We start from the raw sequence: 19,217 nt of genomic DNA, 5'->3' as shown, positions 1-19,217 counted from the left end.
TTCCTAATGAAGAATTCAATTGAATTCAATTTTCAATTCAAAAAATCTATTTCATGCACACTTATGCATGATATTGAAGCATTGTTGACAGCCTCAATTGCTAAATTTGAGAACATGTTTTATCCCTTAAAGCTGGTGTGTGTGTTTGTGTGTGTGTGTGTGTGTGTACGTGCATGCATCTGTTGGCCACAGCATAAGTGAAGCCCTTTAAAAGGATCCATATTTACAATTTTGCTATATATTTTTTACTGGGGGCAGGGCGGGGGACTAAAATACAATAACAGCCTTTCTTTTATCCTTTTCTTTAAAAAAAAATAGTATGGGCTTTTCTTTTTGAAAAGAAAAAACAAGAAAAAAGTATTTCAGTCATTTGAACTATATGAAACATTTTGCTGGCAATTTAGATCAGAAAAACCTTTTGAAATGTTGGCATCTCAGAATAATTTTCTTACCAGTAATGGATTACACACACAGTTAAAAAAAGAAATCATTACACAGAGTCTTTTAACAATTGTGTATTCCATATAAAGAGCTTTAAAAGATTTATCTTGAATCAGGAATTACAAAACACGTTAATGTATTGCAGCTTAACAGATCTCATTCCTTTACGAAAAGACAAAAATTGAGTTGTATAAAAAATAGTGTAAACATTAGACATAGAAAATAACTTGGCTTCTTTATTACGGAATTAGTTCTAATACATGAGAAATGTAAATGCAGATCACCACTGTTCTCCCCCTATGTGGCTTGAGAACCCAAAAGCCTTGATGGAAAGATCTGGTTTGGGGTTCTCCTGCTCTTTTTAAAATTAGTGCTTTGAACATAAGGACTTTTCATGCACTCAGTGGATAAGATATTCTCAAAAGGATTGTTGTAAATAAGTAATTTTTCACTGTTGCAAAAGTTGCACAGCTGTGAAAATCAGGGGCATCTGGGGGGCATTGAAAAAAATCAAGATAGCTGTAACCGACAATCAAGCCCCACCCCTCTTTTTTACATGCACCCCCTGTGTAATACATTAGAAAAAGGCATGGTCCTTCTACTATACTGTTCCAGCCCCATCTTGACATTCTGACTCTCCTTTGCAGACACCTCTGGCCAAAATATCCTTTTGTCCAATTATTGAAATGGGCTGAAGCATTGCACTTAATACATTTGTACATTTTCATTATATTTCAAATATTCTTTCAGGATTTTTTAAAAATCCTTTTAAAAGTCACCCACTACTTTTTCCAATAATACTTGTTCTGATAATACTATTAATATATGTGCCTGATGAAACAGGTGTCCTGCAATCTATTCAGGACAAAGGTCCATGTATGACTTTTTGATTTGGTTTAAGGAAATTTTAGGGAATGTGATATGGACATACTATATTTTTCTTTCTGTAGAGTTGCCATTCTGCGCTAGCGTTTCCTTATTGGCTACTCAAAATATTAATAAATACTTATCACTAGATTACTGCACAGAGAATCCAGTAAGATGCAGAGATAAATGTAGAAACAATACAAAACCCCCCACAGAATGTGAATGACACAGTGCAGTTCTATTTCTCATTGGGGTATAAAGTCAATATAAGTAGATGGGAACAGCAATAAATAAAATTAACAGTAGTAGGCTGATAGCAAGTACTTACACTTTTAGTGTGCTTAAAGGTTAGCCTTAATAAAAGCATTATGCTGTGGCCATTCTGCAGGTTCCAAAATACCATGTCCTTGGCAGGCAAGAATATCAGGTCCTTGTTAAAACTGGTGCTTGAAGGGTCGTAGGTATAAGGTTAGATTTCAGACTTTTACTCTTCTAAGAGGTCCACGAAGATTCCCTGCTCTCTTTAGATCTAGGCTATAGATTCGGATTGCAGAGAACAGACCTGTGATTTCTCTCACTTCTTTGATCTAAGCTCCAAAGTTTGCTTCCAAATTTTAAATTTTAATGAGAACTTGTAAAAAAATATTGTGAAATAGAAAAACTTTCCTATTACGCCTTCCTACATGTAGGTTTTTCCCTTGTTGTGAACTTCCTTAACAGATGGTGTCCAGCAACAAAATCACAGGATACCACAATATCTTCCTTTAGGAAAGATCAAGAAAAGTGTAAAACTAAGGAAGATGACCTTGTGTAAAAGTAAGGAAGATGACCTTGATGGAGATACGTAAGCTTCATTGCCAAAGTGACAAGAGGTAAAACATGTTTTAAGTCCAGAACGTCCAAATAATCTTCAGAAGCAGTTCAGGCAGACACCTCCCTAATTCACTGAATTATAAGTAGTAGTAGGTCCAAAATCAGATTCTGCAAGTTTTTCATTATCTCTCAACAAAGCTAGTTTTAGCCTTCTTGTTCAGTTGATTTCCTGGTCTAGTCTACCTCAGTGTAGATAGTAGTAGGGCTAACAGTTGGCATCCGTACTCAACCCTCCAATTTCAGGAGGGCAGTTTTCCCAATTGCCCTCAAGCAAGAGAATCAAGGATAACCTTTTAAAGAGTATCCATGGATATAGATAACTTCCAAATGGATATAGATAACTACCAGGTGAGGCAAAATTTAGAAGGAAAAAGCATACCAGGAATTGCAGTTAATAAAAAATATATAAATTCTTCAAAAATTTTGCCATCAGGTCTGGTTCAAGCATTCATACCGCCATCCAGGTAAAAGTTGGTGCACAGTCTAGCGGGCTCCTATTTATCAGTGTTGTAAATTACTGATTGGGCAAAGAATGTTTCTATCTTATCATTGCCTGCCTTTCATCCTGTCTGGAACTAAAAATGCTGGAGAAGACCCATCTCCATCCTATCATCATGCCTTGAAACCAAGTAATAGGTTGAAAATTCTTCAGATAATCCTGAAGCTTTAGCTTTCAGAAGTTGTGTGGTAAAGAGTGGGAATTGGATTTTTTTCCCCCTAATATGGCATTTTAATGCAAGATCATCCTGGAAATTGGTGAGCATCAGTATGATCATGATATCCTGTTATACCTCTCCACCCCGGGCTGAGCAGGAAATGCAATGGACGTGCTCTCTCGGTTTCTGTAAGAAACTGATGGGACTGAAGTTGACACTCACCAAGATGGAGTTACTGTTTGTTCAGAAACAATATAGCAACTTTTTCATGTTTATGTTAGCTCTGAATAAGGGTGGCCTCTCCTGAAAGAGCAGGCCTGTGATTTCAGGGTTCTCTTGGACTCACAGCTTCTGTTTGATCAGCAGGTGGAGTTAGGGGCAGGGAAGCCTTCGCCCAGCTTCAACTAATGCACCAGTTATGCTCCTTTTATGAGCAGGAGATCCTAACAGTAGTTACTTGTATCTTAATACTTCAAGGCTAGATTACTGCAATTGTTTGGATTATGTGGAGCTGCCTTTGAAGACTACCTAGAAAATCCATTTGGTGCAGCCCACTTGCTGGCATGTGAGAATCACTTCAGCAGTGTAACAATTGTATTCTGGTTGCCAATAGGTTTCTGGGTACAATTAAAAGATTCAAATGCCAGTGTTGACCTATGAAATCCAATGTGGCTTAGATCCATGTTATCTATGGGACCATAATTGCTAAATGGAATCTGCCTGTCTTGTGTAATCAGCCCAGGAGAGATGTTTTAGACACACAGACACACATTGGAAGTAAAGCGCTTTACCATTCCTTATGAAATTATTTGCATAAGTAACAAACACTACTGGGACTCAGTAAAATATTATTTCTCTAACATAATTTAAAGTGAGAAGAAAACATTATAACATGAACTACTTTATGAAGTTGACTTGCTAAATTCCAGTTTAATGAACCTTAACCTTATATGTTGAAAAAGAAAACTTACAGATAGCTTCAGTTAGAATATTCAGAATACTTGAAGTATTATATTAATTTCAGAAATAGTTACAGCAACTCTCGCTAAATTTATTTCCAGGGTAGTGTAACAGTTAAATATGGAAATTACAGTAAAGCCATTTTAAAACAAAAACAAAACCAGGGGTCAAAAATGAAGTAATCAACAAGCTGTTAGGCGTTGTGGCTGATAGTCCAATCCATCAGATACGTTGACTAGAGTTTGGTGGAAGGAATATGATCTATGCTGTGAGGGTTTTGAAGGCAGAGGAGGAGAGAAATATTGGTGAGACTGTGCAGTTAGTAATTTTATTATGGTCCAAAACCAACACACCAATTATCACTACACAAAGTACACCAGAAGAGTAAATAACCCATTCACAAATAATAAGTCAATCCACTATGATTTCTTGGCAGATTTGTAAACTGGCATACAAAATTTAGCTACCTTGTAAGCGATCTCAAGCTGCTTCTGTGACAGATGTAAGAGATATAAAAATCATCTGAACAACCAGGAGGAGGCAATACAGTAAAAGAAGTAAAATTAATTCAGTAGTGTATGTGTGTGTGTATATATGTACAGTATGTATGTAAAAAAGCACTATGTGGGAGAATATGTCCAACTGTTTCTATAGCTTTGGAGCTATAAGGAGAAATGTGTCCATTAAAAGACATCTTGCTAAACCTACACTATAACAAAGCAGACAAAAGAACATTTAAATATGACCTCAAAAATTCTATAAAATATTTGTACACAGTTAAGGTGGAAAAGTAACAGGTGGATTCTCATCTGTTATTCAGCCTCCAGGATTTGAAATCTCCAGGTCATCTATATTAATCAGGTTGATATTCTACATCCAGAATACACTAGTTAGTAAACTTTCTAGCCATATCATAACCTGTTAGTAGTAAGGGCTCTAGTGAGCATCCATATGACAGTACTTTGCTTAAAACAGCCTTCCTCCAGGCTATCAGTAAACACTAAAGGATTCAATCTAACTTGAAGACCGCTAAAGTTCAACCATTTTGCAAGGACAGAAAACCAAACTGCTCTGAGCAAATCAGCTTCCAAGCCAGGGTCTGCATTAGATTCACAACTAGAGATTTGCAACAGGATTCTCAGAAATGTTAATTGCGCTCTCTTGAGTGTATTGGAAATAGAATAGGGCCATAGTTGGGCTCCAAATAGATGTTAGGGCAGTGCTATAACTCTTTAGTTGGGGGTACCAAGTCACTTTGTTTGGAGTGAAGAAAGCACAGAATGGCTGTTACAGTCTTTGGGCCAACAAAATCAGCTCTTTAACACAACTGCTATGTGCTCTCAGAAAAAGATGCAGCTGCTTTAAAGAGTTGTGGACTAAGCACCAGGGCCTGGATAGCTCCTAAAGCTAATGCACTGTACAGTACATAGTCAGCCTAAAAGTACCATGGATCATGAGTTCAATTCCTGGTAGAGTCTGAACCTTATAGATTGTTCCACAGCTGTGGCTGCCTGATGAGTCCCAAATAGAATGAAATTGTCAATATACCACACAGGATATACAATGCAACCCTATGCTACAACTCGCACTTCGTAGAGCACTTGATAGAGCAGCCATGAAGGCCTTGAAAAATATATTCAAATGACATTTTGTGTCTACACCTACAAAAATCAGAATCGTGCAAGCCATAATATTCCCTGTGACACTCTATGGAAGCGAAAGTTGGACTTCAAAGAATCAAGATAGGAAGAGTATTGATGCTTTTGAACTTCAGTGTTGGAGAAGACTCCTTGTAACGATCTGCCACCCGCTGATCCCAAATCCAGTAACTTTCCTTGCAACCAGTATTGATTCAAAAGAAAGTTCATTTATTGAGAACAAGTGTACAGTTCCAAAGCATTGCTAAGACTGAGCCTAAGTAAGTTTTTCTTACTTTTCCCCCCTACACCCCCCTTAGCTCCTGGTCTCCTGATTCCCTTGCTGGTATGAGCTTGAGCATGCCAGTGCCTGTGATAAGGAGCCATCTGCTTCTAACGGTTTCTCATTCCTTCTCCCCCCCGCCCCCTTTTACAATGGCAAAACCGCAGCATGTAAAAAGCAATTTCTAAACTAGCCATCATAACAATCTACTATTAAATCTTGCGAGGATTCTGACACTCCTGAGAATGTGGACGGCCAAGAAAACAAACAAATAGATCATCAGACAAACAACCCAGAGGCACAAATGACCAGGTTCAAATTATCCTACTTCGGAAACATTACGTGAAGACCTAGCTCCATGAGCAAGGCTTTATTGCTGAGAAAGATGGAAGGAAAGAGAGGAAGAGGAACACCAGCAGCAAGGTGGAAGGACTGTTACGGTGGCAATGGGGGCACTGTTGGAAGAGCTGAAGGACCAGGTTAGGGACAAATCATCATGGAAAAAAAACTATATGGTTGCTAAGAGTCTACAATGACAATGGCACATAATCAATCAATCAATCAATATGCAATGTGTAGAAACAGAAATTTCACACACACACCCTGGGGGCGGTGTGTGGAAGTCATGTAAAAACTTGTGAGGGCATGACATACTGTAATATCCATATCTGTGAGACCTTAAGAAAAGAAAGGTGGGTTGTATATTTTATTCTAAAGATATACTTCCCTAATAAGAGACCTTGACTCTTAGATAGAGTTTTAGATACTGATCCAATAGAGTCAATTGGATGAAACAAAAAAGCAGAACTGGAATCCCTGGAGCTCTGCTAAGTGCCATTTAAGCCATATCAGATTGGCCAACTTGGCGAGAAATTCTACCACTTGCAGTCCCCATTTGGAGGGCTATCAGTTGGGAAAGGCTGCCCTAGAGGATAATACTAATTTCACGAGTTGTCTCAGCTGTTGCTCTTATTATTTTAAATAAAAAAAAAAAAAAAGGAAAACAACACATAAGGAATATTGAGGAATGAGACCACTGTTTATTTAGTAGCTATGAAATACATTTAGCTGTTAATTAATATGTGGTGGTCAGTTTTGCATAGCTGATTAGCACATTTGATTCAAGGCTATAAATCTAGTCTACCTATACTGGGATTAGACCCTGGGGAAGTGGGTTTGTATTTAGTGGTATCTTGGGGGCAGGGGGAGTCAAGCGGTCAGAATGACAAGAGCAGCGTTGCAGCATGGATGTATGAAAGAAATGGGACCCATGGTGCAATGCCACAAACCCTACTCTCACCATTTTGATGAAAGCAACAGAATCCTGCAGATGCCCCCGTGTACACTGGGAAAGCTTGGGCTGAACTGCGTTGTGAAACTCTTACTTAAAGCCACCTTGTTTCCTTGCTGATTTAAATTTATGATTGAAATAGCTCTGGGTGACATCAGCCAGCCTTTAAAGTTTCATATCACTTCCACTTCCATCTACTCACCACAGCATTTGGTGAGAATCATCAATAAAATGGAAAGCATTTGGAATGTTTCCTACTGGGGAAGTCTGATCTAAATCTATCTTGATTGAAACTGAAAAAGTTATATTCTTAAATCAAAGCTTTACATATGTAATTCTCTGCTTGGTTGGTATTTCAGTGAGGGCTAGTTTTATAGAAAAGTTTCTCTTACCACTCACTGGTTTTATAATTCTTATAAACTATGTAAAGGCTTTACCCCTAGGTAATATATACACTGCTCAGTGTAAAGCTGGCACTTACTGTATATGACAGGGTATAAATCAGATCGCATTATTTAAAATAATTACCCTGCCATGTTCGCAATATTGTTATCAAGAGGTGAGGACACTTCATTGATGATTGCTCTGCCCTAGGGGAAAAAATCATGCCAGTTCTTAGAATGTCTTTTCTTTTCCCACCCAAAAAAAAAAAAGGGGGGGAGACATTCCTTGTGGTTTTCTCTGCTGACCTTCATCAGGCCTCAGAAAGACACCACCACTGACAGTGATGAATGGCCCTCCTCGGTATGAGTGAAGGATGTGGGGAAGCATAAAGAAGAAAGGGGGAAAAGGAGATATGGTTTTGATAGAAACAAGTTCTTTCTATAGTCTTCCTGATCTGCACTGCTGTTCTGTAGTTCTTCTATCTTCAAAGGGTAGCTTGAAAATCTAGCTATCATTATTTTTGGGCTTGCAGAGAGTAAGGAAGATGACCTTGACAGAGATAGGCCAAATCTGTTACCACAGTGACAAGGAGAAAAACCTGGTTTGAGTCCAAAACAAACAGAGAATATATGTAAGTGGATCAGACAGACACCTCCCTAATTCACATGGGTATAAGAAGGGGAAGAGGTGCAGCACAATCAGATATGAAAGATTCTGTTCTAAGAGCTGCTACCATTAAAAGTAATTGTTGTCTTCCTGCGGATTTGGTTCTTAGTCTGGCCTATAGGGCTGAAAGGCTGCACCAATTTAAGCCAAGTTCATGTCATGTAAACAACTATCTGGTAGTATAGCCCAGACATAGATTGACAATTTCAGCTACGACAGAGGGGTTTGGAAAGTGTTATACCACTGACAACAGAAAATTAGGCTCTACTGATTATGTGCCATGAAATCAGTGTCAACTCTTAGTGACCGCATGACGATCTATCCCTGACCTGGTCTTTCAGGACTTTCAATGGTGCACCCACTGCTATTGTAACTGAGTCCATCCACCTTGCTGCTGATCATTCTCTTCTTCTCTCTCCTTTCACCTTTTCTGGCATCACAGCCTTCTCCACAGAGCTAGGGTTTTGCATAATGTGTCCAAAGTAGGACAATTTGAGCCTGGTCATTTGTGCCTTGATGGAGAATGTTCCACCTGTTTGTTTTCTTGGCTGTCCATGATATTCTTAGGAGTCTTCTCCAACGCTGTGGTTTGCAAATTTTACCTCCAACGCAGAAGCATGCTGTGATCATTTTATGGTCCACTAGCTGTTTACACACCTTTTAGGAATAAAATAAAAGGCCTTATGACATTATATAATCTTGTGCTTTGAAACAGCTCATATTTGAAACAGCTGCTCCAACCTTGCTGAAAGTGTTCCAACACCATTCCAATCATTGCATTAGATTTCTAAATCCAGCCTTAAGCCCAACAGTAGATTGTTTTTTGCTCAGAATACTGCTGGAATGGTTGGAATAGCATCAGAACCCACCTGCAAAGGCAGAACGCAGAGTTTCACACCGAAAGCATTTTAAATTCAAAAAGGGTTTGCAGAACTCGAATATGTGAAAACCCTTCGCTTCAGGTCCTCTGTCAGCCCTTCGTCAACAATTCATTTGTAAATATGGCCTAGAATATTTTTGATTCCAAATCCGCCTCATGGTACAGCGAGTCAGCAAAGCACCAGGGGGAAAAAACACTCAGTTGAAAAATAATGTGGGATAGTTGTTAACAATGCAAATTGTGATGAACAATTAATCGACAATAGGAATCTTAATAGCTGTCAACAGACTTCCACATTTCTAAAGGGTCAGTAGCGACACCCTTTTTTTAGGTTTTGAAGGAAATATAAAACAATGCAGAGTTTAATATGGAATAATAGTCATTCATGATCAGAAGGACAGGGCTGGTGCTTTCTTTTTGCTTTCCTTCCGTTAGACTCGCATGCCTGTAGCCTGAATGAAATGAGTGTCTGCAAAAATAAAAATTTAAAAAGAACACAATCCTGTGTGCATCCTGTTCAAATTAGCAGAAGCTGGAGAAGAACACAACCTTCTGACTTTGCTGTCATTCATTTTACCAGATTTGCCAAGGCAAATTTCTCAATAGCTTCCAGCCTGACATATTTGCATAATTAATCTGTCAGTTAAACCAATGGAAGTTTGCATTCCTAAGTCAAGGGTATTGCTGATGCTAATAACTAGCGTACATCCTTAACCTCAATTTTTTATCCTTTGTGGTACCCTTCACTTAGGAGCATCATCCTTCAATTGCTACTCATGATACCTACTCACCTTTCAGCCCCAGAAAACAGCTTTTTAATGTTAAAAGAAATAGCCATTCAAATTACTTAAGCTAGCTGATAAATGTTTAATCTTCCTCACTGTTTCTTTTGTGTGTGTGTGTGTCTTCCTAGAAAAGGTGCTCTGACAACATCCTATTTTACCAACTTTCTCCAGCAGTTAGAGTTCCACTGTTCTTAATGATTAATCATTTTCCTCTCCCCTTTCCTCTTCCCTCTAAAGTTTTGCTCTGTTCTGCTTCTCTGCCTAACTCAGCCTCACCCTATTCTCATAACAGCATGGACCATATTCTGTTATCTACACCTGTCTCCTAAAATGTTCTGTATCTTATCATTAGATTCCTTCTCAATGGCATCTCAGCTTAAACTTTTGCCAATCCTGATTATCTGATCACAGATGATGGAAAGAATGTTATTAGGTCTCCACCCCCACCCTCCACACCCGCTACTTCACTGCTTCAATTCCAGTCCCACTGGAAACTACTATGAATACTTAATACAATTAATTTCTCTGTTGCTTTTCATTTAAGTAGCACAAGGCACCTGGACTTAGAGTGATTTAAACTCCATTATAAAACTGCTTCAGGTTCAAGGAAGAATTTTGATCGATTGGTAGATTCTTGTTAAGGGCAAGATTAATTCTGGGGAAGTGCACAACTGCAAACTGCTAATTCATCTTTTTCCTAAATGCAAAGGTTCATGTTTTATTTAGACTTGGAGGGAGTGATAAGGCACTTTTAAGGGGGATGCTTGCTAATCACAAAATAACACATTCCAGGAAAACGAAAAGCATTAAACTCTATTGTATAACATGATTATTCTGTGATAAGCAGTCTGTGCATGACATCTCAATGCTTGCTCTCCATCCAGTTCAAAGTCATTTTTCTTGCAACTGTCAGGGCTGGGAAAGAGACCCAAAGAGCCAGCTCAGCAAAAAAAAAAAAAAAAAAATCAGCAACACAGAGTGGGGACCAGCCCAGAGTCTGCAGCTTATTAAAAGCAGATGAGATCCCATCATTCTTCATCACTTGAACCATTCAAGCCAAAAACTGCAATTCTACCTTCCAAGCATCTGTAGTGCTGCTATATTGTCACAGAGACCAAATTGGAGTAAAAACCTTGGCACTTGCTAACAAATTAAAAGGAGGCCTTCCCCTTTCCTTCATTAGGTCTTTCAAACCCTTTCACCTATCCTCTTCTTCGGGCTTAGATTTTTTGTTGATTGGAAACTGGTTATTTCAGAAAAAGAAGTATAGATCTTCTGAATGTTATCTCACTGGGAAACTGAATTATCCTATTAGATGGAGATGATCTATGGAGACCACATATACACATGCACACAATGAAATAATATATTCTATGTATGTCAGGTGCCAGTGGAATATAAGACTGTATAGCTTTAACATTTGCAGGTCATTGTTCAATATCCCAACAAACCAACAGCAAGAACTAAATCCATTTTACAGTATCTATTTCCCTTAGCTCATTTCATTCTTAGTAATTAAAAAATTCATCTGAGCTCCTCTGTGATAGATTTCTGGAATAAATCCAGAGGCAAATGAAGCAACTAAGCTGTAGATCTTTACCACCATTTGCTGAAACATATGACTTTTTTCACCTATAATATCTGTTTCTTCAAGACATCCATCTTTTCTCAGTCTCCGAGTTCCTGGCACATCTTCTTGCTTTTCCTGTATTTTTCCGCCATGGATTAGATTAACCCTTTAAAGGAGAACACCTATCTTCTCAACAGCCAAAGATCTACTTCTTCCACGTTCAGGGACATGATGCTAGAGTATAGATTTGACACCTCAGTAATTTTATTCCCATCTCCACAGGAACCAGAAGATTCAATCATTACTATTGGAGAAGATTCCCACTGCAGAAGCATTTTTTCCACCAAGCATTCAGATTGTGTGAAAAAAATGACTCAATTTTTATTTTATTTTTTCAGGTGAATGGTCCTCTGTTCTGTGTCTTTCCAGTATCACATTTCTTTTCATAATTTCTAGGGAAGGGGAGCCAATCACCTCATTGTGAGAAATGTTACAATTAGCATTTTCATCACAATTTAAAACTTAAACAATAAATATGAATGCTTGCGAGACCTTAAATATGAAAAGTATTTGTTGATTCCTCCCCGGTGGCATTCTCTATATCCTTGCAAAGCAATTGCTGTTCCTATCCACCCTAAAAAGGAAATATTGAAATTTCAGTCTTGAAAGGTGAAGTGACATGGACTTGTAGTGTGGCTTTCTCATGGGAAGGGAAGGGAAGGGAAGGGAAGGGAAGGGAAGGGAAGGGAAGGGAAGGGAAGGGAGCACAATAACTAGCTGTAGTTGCTATCCATCCTTCATGAATTTTAACAAAACTTGCAGTCAAATTTTCACTTGATTTATTAAGTGCTATCTAGTCATTGTAAACATTTAGTCACATAGGTAGATTCTCTCCAAAATTATCCATCCAATTTGGTCTTTTAGATTTTTCAATGGTGCATCCATTGCTGTTGTAATTGAATCCATCCAACTTGCCACTAGCCCTCCTCTTCCTCTTTTTCCTTCAATCTCTCCAAGCAGCATGGATTTCTCAAGCAAAGTGCATGATATGTTCAAAATATGAGGGCTGATAATGTTTCAAGCAAGAATTCCAACTTGATTTGATCCATCTGTTTCCTGGCTGTCCATGGTATCCTTAACAGTCTTCTCCAGCACCAAAGTTCAAAACATAAATATTCTTTCTATCTTGTTTCTTCACAGAGTATCACAGGAAAAACCATTGCCTGAACAATTCTAATTTTGGTTGGCCAACACTTATCACAGAATTTGAACAACCTTTCCAAGGCCTTCACTGAAGTCCTACTAAGTCTGTGGGCATATTTCTTGACTGCTGGATCCTTTGCTGTGATGATTGATCCTAAAAGGCAGAAGTTCTCTACATACTAATTAAAGTTACAATGACTCATAGCAGTTTTGGTGAAATAATGACCGTAATAATGATGGGTTAGAAAATAGATCTGTAGATTTGTGGCTCTAATTTGTTTTGATGAGGTGCTCTGCACCATGGCAGTTCTCATTATGGTGTCACTTTAGAGTTTCCTCTGGCAGTTTTCTGTATATATTACATGCATACACAGAAATCTTAACTGACATTTCAAGTAGCCATCTCTAGTATCCAGATCAGAGGCACAGCAACTCAGAGTAAGGCTTCTTTGCTTCTGTTTTAGAAGTTGGAAGGGGAGAGAGAGACTCCACACATCAGTGTTGAAAATGGTCTTCATGTGAATCTTCAGTGAAACAAATCACCCCTTCATTGCTTTGCACAACTCTAATATCAAATATTCCAGAATTACTATTTTGCAAAATCTTCTTCTCCTTCTTTGCTGAATAAATCATGTCTGTTTTCTATCAATCAACCATCCAACCTTCCCATCCAGTTTAGTCATCTGGTTCAACTCACCTCCTTTATATTTGAAAAACAATGGTATCCTGACAAAAGAAGGATGCTTCTTCCATGTTTTAAAAAGTTTAATGACTATTGGAAATCTAACCTAGTGTCTGGGTTCTCCCTTTACTCTTTTTCCAAGGAAGACTGTTAAGAGTTTACACAGCAAGAATTGGAAACCGATTGGAGCACATGCTTATAAAATAGCAGCTACCATTTTTACCATATTAATCCTGATCATTGTCAAACACAAAGTTGCACGAACCAACACAATATTGGAAAATTGCACAGCATCTACAGAGCTCAGATTGATTCCTTTAATCTCATCTAAAATGCTTTGTATACTGTATATCACTATCTACACCCACGTGAACTGTTTACATTCTGTGTATGACCAGCTTTACACACCTGATAAAGCAGAACTGGATGTTGGTTTTCTTTTCCTCCTCTTTTTGGTTCTGAAGATTAACCTTCAGTTTTAATGCAAACCTGCAATTCTGTGTGTGTGTGTGTGTGTGTGTGTGTGTGTGTTACTAATTTCAGAAAGAGTAATAAACACAATTAAGAATAAGAGTCAAAGCCTATTTCCACTTACAGAAATACCCCTGGAGTTTATAATGGTTAAAGAAAATAATATAGTAAAGATTATCCCTGCAAGAGGCTCTTATGAAGTGTTGATTAGCTTTTCACTTTCTACATACTCTAGTGACAGCAGATTGAAGGATGATTAAGTCTTAGCCCACCCACACTAATTTTGTCCATTCCTTTAATCTGATGTTTACAAAAATGGATTTCATGTTCAAGAAATCCAAGGTTTTAAAACAAAGCCTAACTAATGCCACTGAAACCCATCCAACATTAAAGATTTGCAAACCAGTCTGAGAAGGGTAGTCCACTTCTCCATTTCTGGAGCATTTCCTGGAGGTTTCCCTCACAGTGGATTCTGGGTCAGATTTGATCAAGCTTGATTACCTTCAAAGGGACTGGGTTGAAAGGAGATGAGTCAGTTATATCTACTTTCCACTTCTGTATATCTGGGAAAATTGTTTTACCAATTTGGTTCACATATGAAAGTCTAAATATTCCTTCAGAGTTGTTTATTTTATACTCTGAAAAGGCCCAGTTGATGCTCACAGTGACAACAGGCTATCATGTATCTCCTTGAAGGAAGAGTAAAATCACTGGGAATGGTCCATTAAATGTACAATAGTGCTGGCAAAACATTAACATTTAAATCCCACGAGTTCTCAAAACATTAATTCCATATCTAAATCTGCCAGTCAAGGATGGGACAACAACAGAAGTATAAATCACAGTCAAGTGAAGTAGATACTTGATATGAAGAAAGTCAACGTTGACTGGCATTTTGAAAGTACAAGAGAAAAATATGCTTAAAATAATCTCTTAAAAGTCAGCTATTTTTCACCAAAGGTGATTAAATTATTGTTCTTTAATTAAGATTGCCACTGTTTTAGAATCAAAGATGATATTTAAGACATTCTAATCTTTTCAATTGTTCTCCCCTTGTTCTCACTACCCCTAGTCCTGCAGGTTTCAACACCACAGCCCCTTTCTTATTCAATCAGGAGTCATAGGGAAATACCTCTGGATAGACCAGGAGCCTGGTCAACTTGCTCCTCCAGACTTCCTCTGATAGTGCAAGGATGTCAAAGCTAATTGAGAAGCAATGGAGAATTTGGGTCAGAGTCTTCTTTGCAGAAGAGGCTCATTACTGTAATCAGGTGAGCAGAGAATGATTTTTAAAACTTTTTGCCTTTGTAAATTCCACTACAAACCATATGAGGTGATAGGATTTCCACTTCCTGGATTAAGACCTGGATCAGAGTTTAAGTTTTTTCTGCCTTCACCATTTTTGATAAATGTGGTGCAGTTTTCAGCTCAAAAAACTATATTAAAATAAGTTTCTTGGTGCTAATATTGAAATGAAAGTTCATTTAGAAAAGTGTACTTGAGAGAATGTATTTGTGAAAAAGGAAAATTTAAGTAAGTTAAGTATACCAGTATCCAGGCTGCTTTTCTTCAATGCAAGCTCTTTTAAATGCAGATTAATGAAGAAATGGGACTGAATGGTCTTATAAATAAACACAGAGACACACACACAAATAAATGTATGGTCCTGCATCATCTAAATTAGTCCATAGCTCTCTCATCAGAGTTCATATACTATTGAAAAAGCATTGCTTCTGAAGTACATGTGAAAAGCCTAACTACGAAGTTAATTAAATTTGTAACCATATTCTGGTCATGCATGCAAGTTGTTATTTGATGTATATGGTAGTCCTTCATGTTTGAAGAAGACACACTATTGTGCAGTTCATCTGTGGACACAGAAGTGGCTTTGTGGTCCCAGTCTGGAAGCACAGAGTCTAGCACAATGAGGGCACCGGAAGTCCATTGTTGTAGTAACTATGAGTGTTATTCTCATAGTTACTACAATGCTCACAGTTTTCTTGGCAGCGCCTGTCTTCAAAGCCGGTGGAGGCTTCATAGCACAGGGCTTGCCTTCTAGTTCCCTTGACTTGATGTGGCATGGGGTTTCTTTCACAGCACCTTTGTAGCACTTGTGTGGTTGACCTTAAGGTCTCTTCCCAGACTCCAGCACACTATAGAGCAAGTGGTGAGGCCTATGGTGGTCATCCATTCTCATGTGTCCCACCCACCGCATCTGGGCTCTGATAGTCAGGGACTCAATGATGGTGGACTCTGAACAATCCAAGACCTCCAGGTTAGAGACGTGGTCTTGCCAAGGATGGAGCGGAAAGCATGCATGTGAAATTTCTCGTTTGATGTGTGTTCAATACAGAGTCCAGGACTCACATCCATATAGGAGAGAAGGGTTAACCACAGCTCTGTAGACTTTCACCTTTGTGGAGATACAGATGTTGAGTTGATTGAGCACTCTAGTACGCACCCAAGCCTGGATGGCCTTGCTGGTCCTGGAGTCAATTTCTTTGTCCAAAGACCCATTGCTTGAGATGATGCTTCCCAAATATATGAAGCTGTTTACAGTTGTCAGCTGGGTGTTGTCAACAGTGATTTTTGATTCTAAGGGGTCCCACTCTGTCTCAGCATGAGACCTTAATCCAGTGGCACCTCTTCTGCTGCAGTGGGTGACCAGGATGTCTAAGTGTCTTGCATGCTGGGCCTGCCTTCTTGATTGTTGGACTGTTGATCAGTCTCCTCTGCTCAGTCTGCCAGGACCTGTCAGGTTCAGCCCAAAGAACTCCACGAGACAGTTTTGCAGGACACACTTACCCAGATATGAACTTGGTCCATGAGCAGCGAACAATGGGAAAGAGTTATTTATTTATTTACTCATTTGTATGGCTGCCCATTTCACATCAGTGATTTTAGGTGCTGAACAGAAGACTAAAAACCAACAGACAACCTAACACATATGCTAGATTTGTTTAGCTGACAGTTATTCTTCAGTTGGCCCATCAAGAAAATTCTGATTCAGCATCACATCAAAGTAGCCCCATTTCAAGTATTATCGTCTCAAGGTTTTTGCTCATAGTAACATTGTCCAGTGCTCAGTTTTTTTCATTGCTGATGAATGAACTTTCTGTTGGGAAGCCCCGTGAAGGAGATGAATGTGGCAACTGGGGGTAGGGCAATGTCAGGTTCAGCCCAAAGAACTCCACCAGTGCAATGCAGTTCTGTTGCATTTATTAGCTTCCACCTCAAGACAGAAATCTCTCCAGACTGAACCTAAGTTATCAAGCCAGCCAGCCACAACATTGTGAATTCCTTAGGGTGGTGCCAGTCTCAACTTCTTAAACTTCCCACGCTCCTGCTGGGGGCTAAGGAAACGCTTATCTCCCTGAACGTGGCCTTCATAACAACATTCCGTCACAGGACCAGACTTTACACAGTAGGATAGACAAATCCCCTATCTCACTGAGAGTCGAAGATCCATCGGCTACCCTCATCTGGTTTGGCCTGTCTGCCAAGAAGGTTTACCAGGGTGTGGCCACTACATGAGTTACAGCTACTTGGAGCTACAGGTGACAGCTGAGCACCAGGTGGGGACCAAAGGTGAATGAGCAGCCCTAGAAAAGGCACACAAGACCCCTCCACCATAGGCGCTACCCTCCTTGGGCATCCCATACACCCCTTTTTAAAATTTATTATTTATTAGATGAAAACATTTCATCGTTTTTTTACTTGATGAAAGAGTTACCAAGTGGTGAACTGATCCCCAAATTGCTAGTACCAATCATCTCTTCCTCCAAAGCACATTCTTTAAAATAGAGTGCGCATAGTTTTCAGAAACACAAAATAATCTCTGCACCAGGTTTAATATTATATGAATCCATAAGTGCACTTTTTCAGAGAGCTCCGAATAGAACATCCATGCTTTTCATATTCTTTCAAATAAGAAAACAGAAACAAGAGATAAATGGGTATTTTGAAAAGCACAAAGTTGTGTTTTTTTTCTTATTTTTCTTGTTAAAGATCAGAGGCATATTAACTCAAAGGGTCATGCATAAAATCTTCAGGGATATTTCCATGAAAATTACATTACAAAGGGGGATCCATCTAAAAATAAAGCAAAAAAATCTCACATATGTGTATAGTTTAATATGAAAATCATTTTACAGAACAGATAAGAATTTTTTAATGATCTATAATCAGAGAAAACCCCAGAGAACCTTCATACTGCTTCACAGCATTTTTTTCCTGAATATTCTTGTCATTTTTTATACTGGTTGCCACTTTTCTCCTCCAGTGCCCTTGAATGATCTTGGGTTTAATAGTTTTTTAATGGCAGCAACAACACAGAGATGCACACAGATGCAAAAGTGTCAGGAAGAAAGAATCACAGAATCACAGAACCAAGGAGAAGATATGGATGATGCCTTTCAAAGGCAAACTACAGATCTTTCAGAGGGGTGTGGAGTAACAGTAATGGAGAATTTAATCATTACAACTTCTGTTGGAAGACAAACTCTGCTATGTATGGTCTTTACTGAGTTGTCTTGCTAAGAACCTCCTCCTTCCATTGCTGGAAAAGAGTTCCATTGGATCGTCCATTCTTGACTTGATCTTAATCAATGAGGAAGACTTAGTTGAGGAAGTAGCAGGAATCATGAAATGCCAACATTCTTAACATTAAAGAAATTTAAAACATAAGGTAATCTAACAGCTGTCTTTACTTCCACAAAGCGGATTTTAATAAATTCAGGACAATATTCAGTAGGATTCCATGTCAGGGAAATAAATTGGAAAAGGAGTTCAACATGAGTGAAAGTTCCTAAAAAGGAGGTATTAAAAGCACAATTGCAAACAACTCTAAGAAGAAAAATAATAAGGTATGCCAAAGAAACCAATGTAGCTGTACATAAAGATTAGTATGTAATCTTAGAATCCCTATGATTCTGTAGAGCTGGAAAGGACACTTAGGCCATCAAGTCCAATGCTCTGCAGAGTGTAGGAATCCAGATTAAATCATTCCCAAGTGAATATTAAACTTCTCTTTGAACACATCTAGTAATGGGGAGCCCATCACTTCTCTGGATAATTAATTCCATTGTCAATCTGTTCTTACTATTAGGATTTTTTCCCTCTAAGTGTGTGCTACTTCTTCTACTAATGGTAAGCCTCATCCTTGAAAATAAACCTGTTGAAGATTATCTCTTTCTACCAGACAGTTGTGTGGAATGATTGGTCCAATCTGTCTGCCCAGGAAGGTTATTTGCACAGAACTCTGGTCACTTCTAAGGGCAACGTTAACATCTACTGTAGTTCCACCAAGGGATAAACAACAAGAAACATGTTCAGCATGTTTATGTGCTATGAAACTTTGAAATACATTGGATCACAGCTCACTTTTTAGTAAACGCCAAGGTTACAACCCCCAAAAAAACTGCTTAAGGATTTCTACACTTCCCAACTGAAAAGCATTTGAATATGGTCTCCTGCTCCAAGCTGCCACCCTTCCCTTTCCCCTCCATGTTATTTTGCAGGGCTTGCAAGAAAAAGTTGATACAGTGTTTCAGAGATGTTACTTTCTTC

The sequence above is a fragment of the Python bivittatus genome, unplaced genomic scaffold (assembly GCF_059951505.1).
Source record: "Python bivittatus isolate LINGU-HERP-01145 unplaced genomic scaffold, Pbiv_v1 ctg000960_np1212, whole genome shotgun sequence".
Taxonomy (NCBI): domain Eukaryota; kingdom Metazoa; phylum Chordata; class Lepidosauria; order Squamata; family Pythonidae; genus Python; species Python bivittatus.
Note: the sequence above shows the minus strand (reverse complement) of the source record.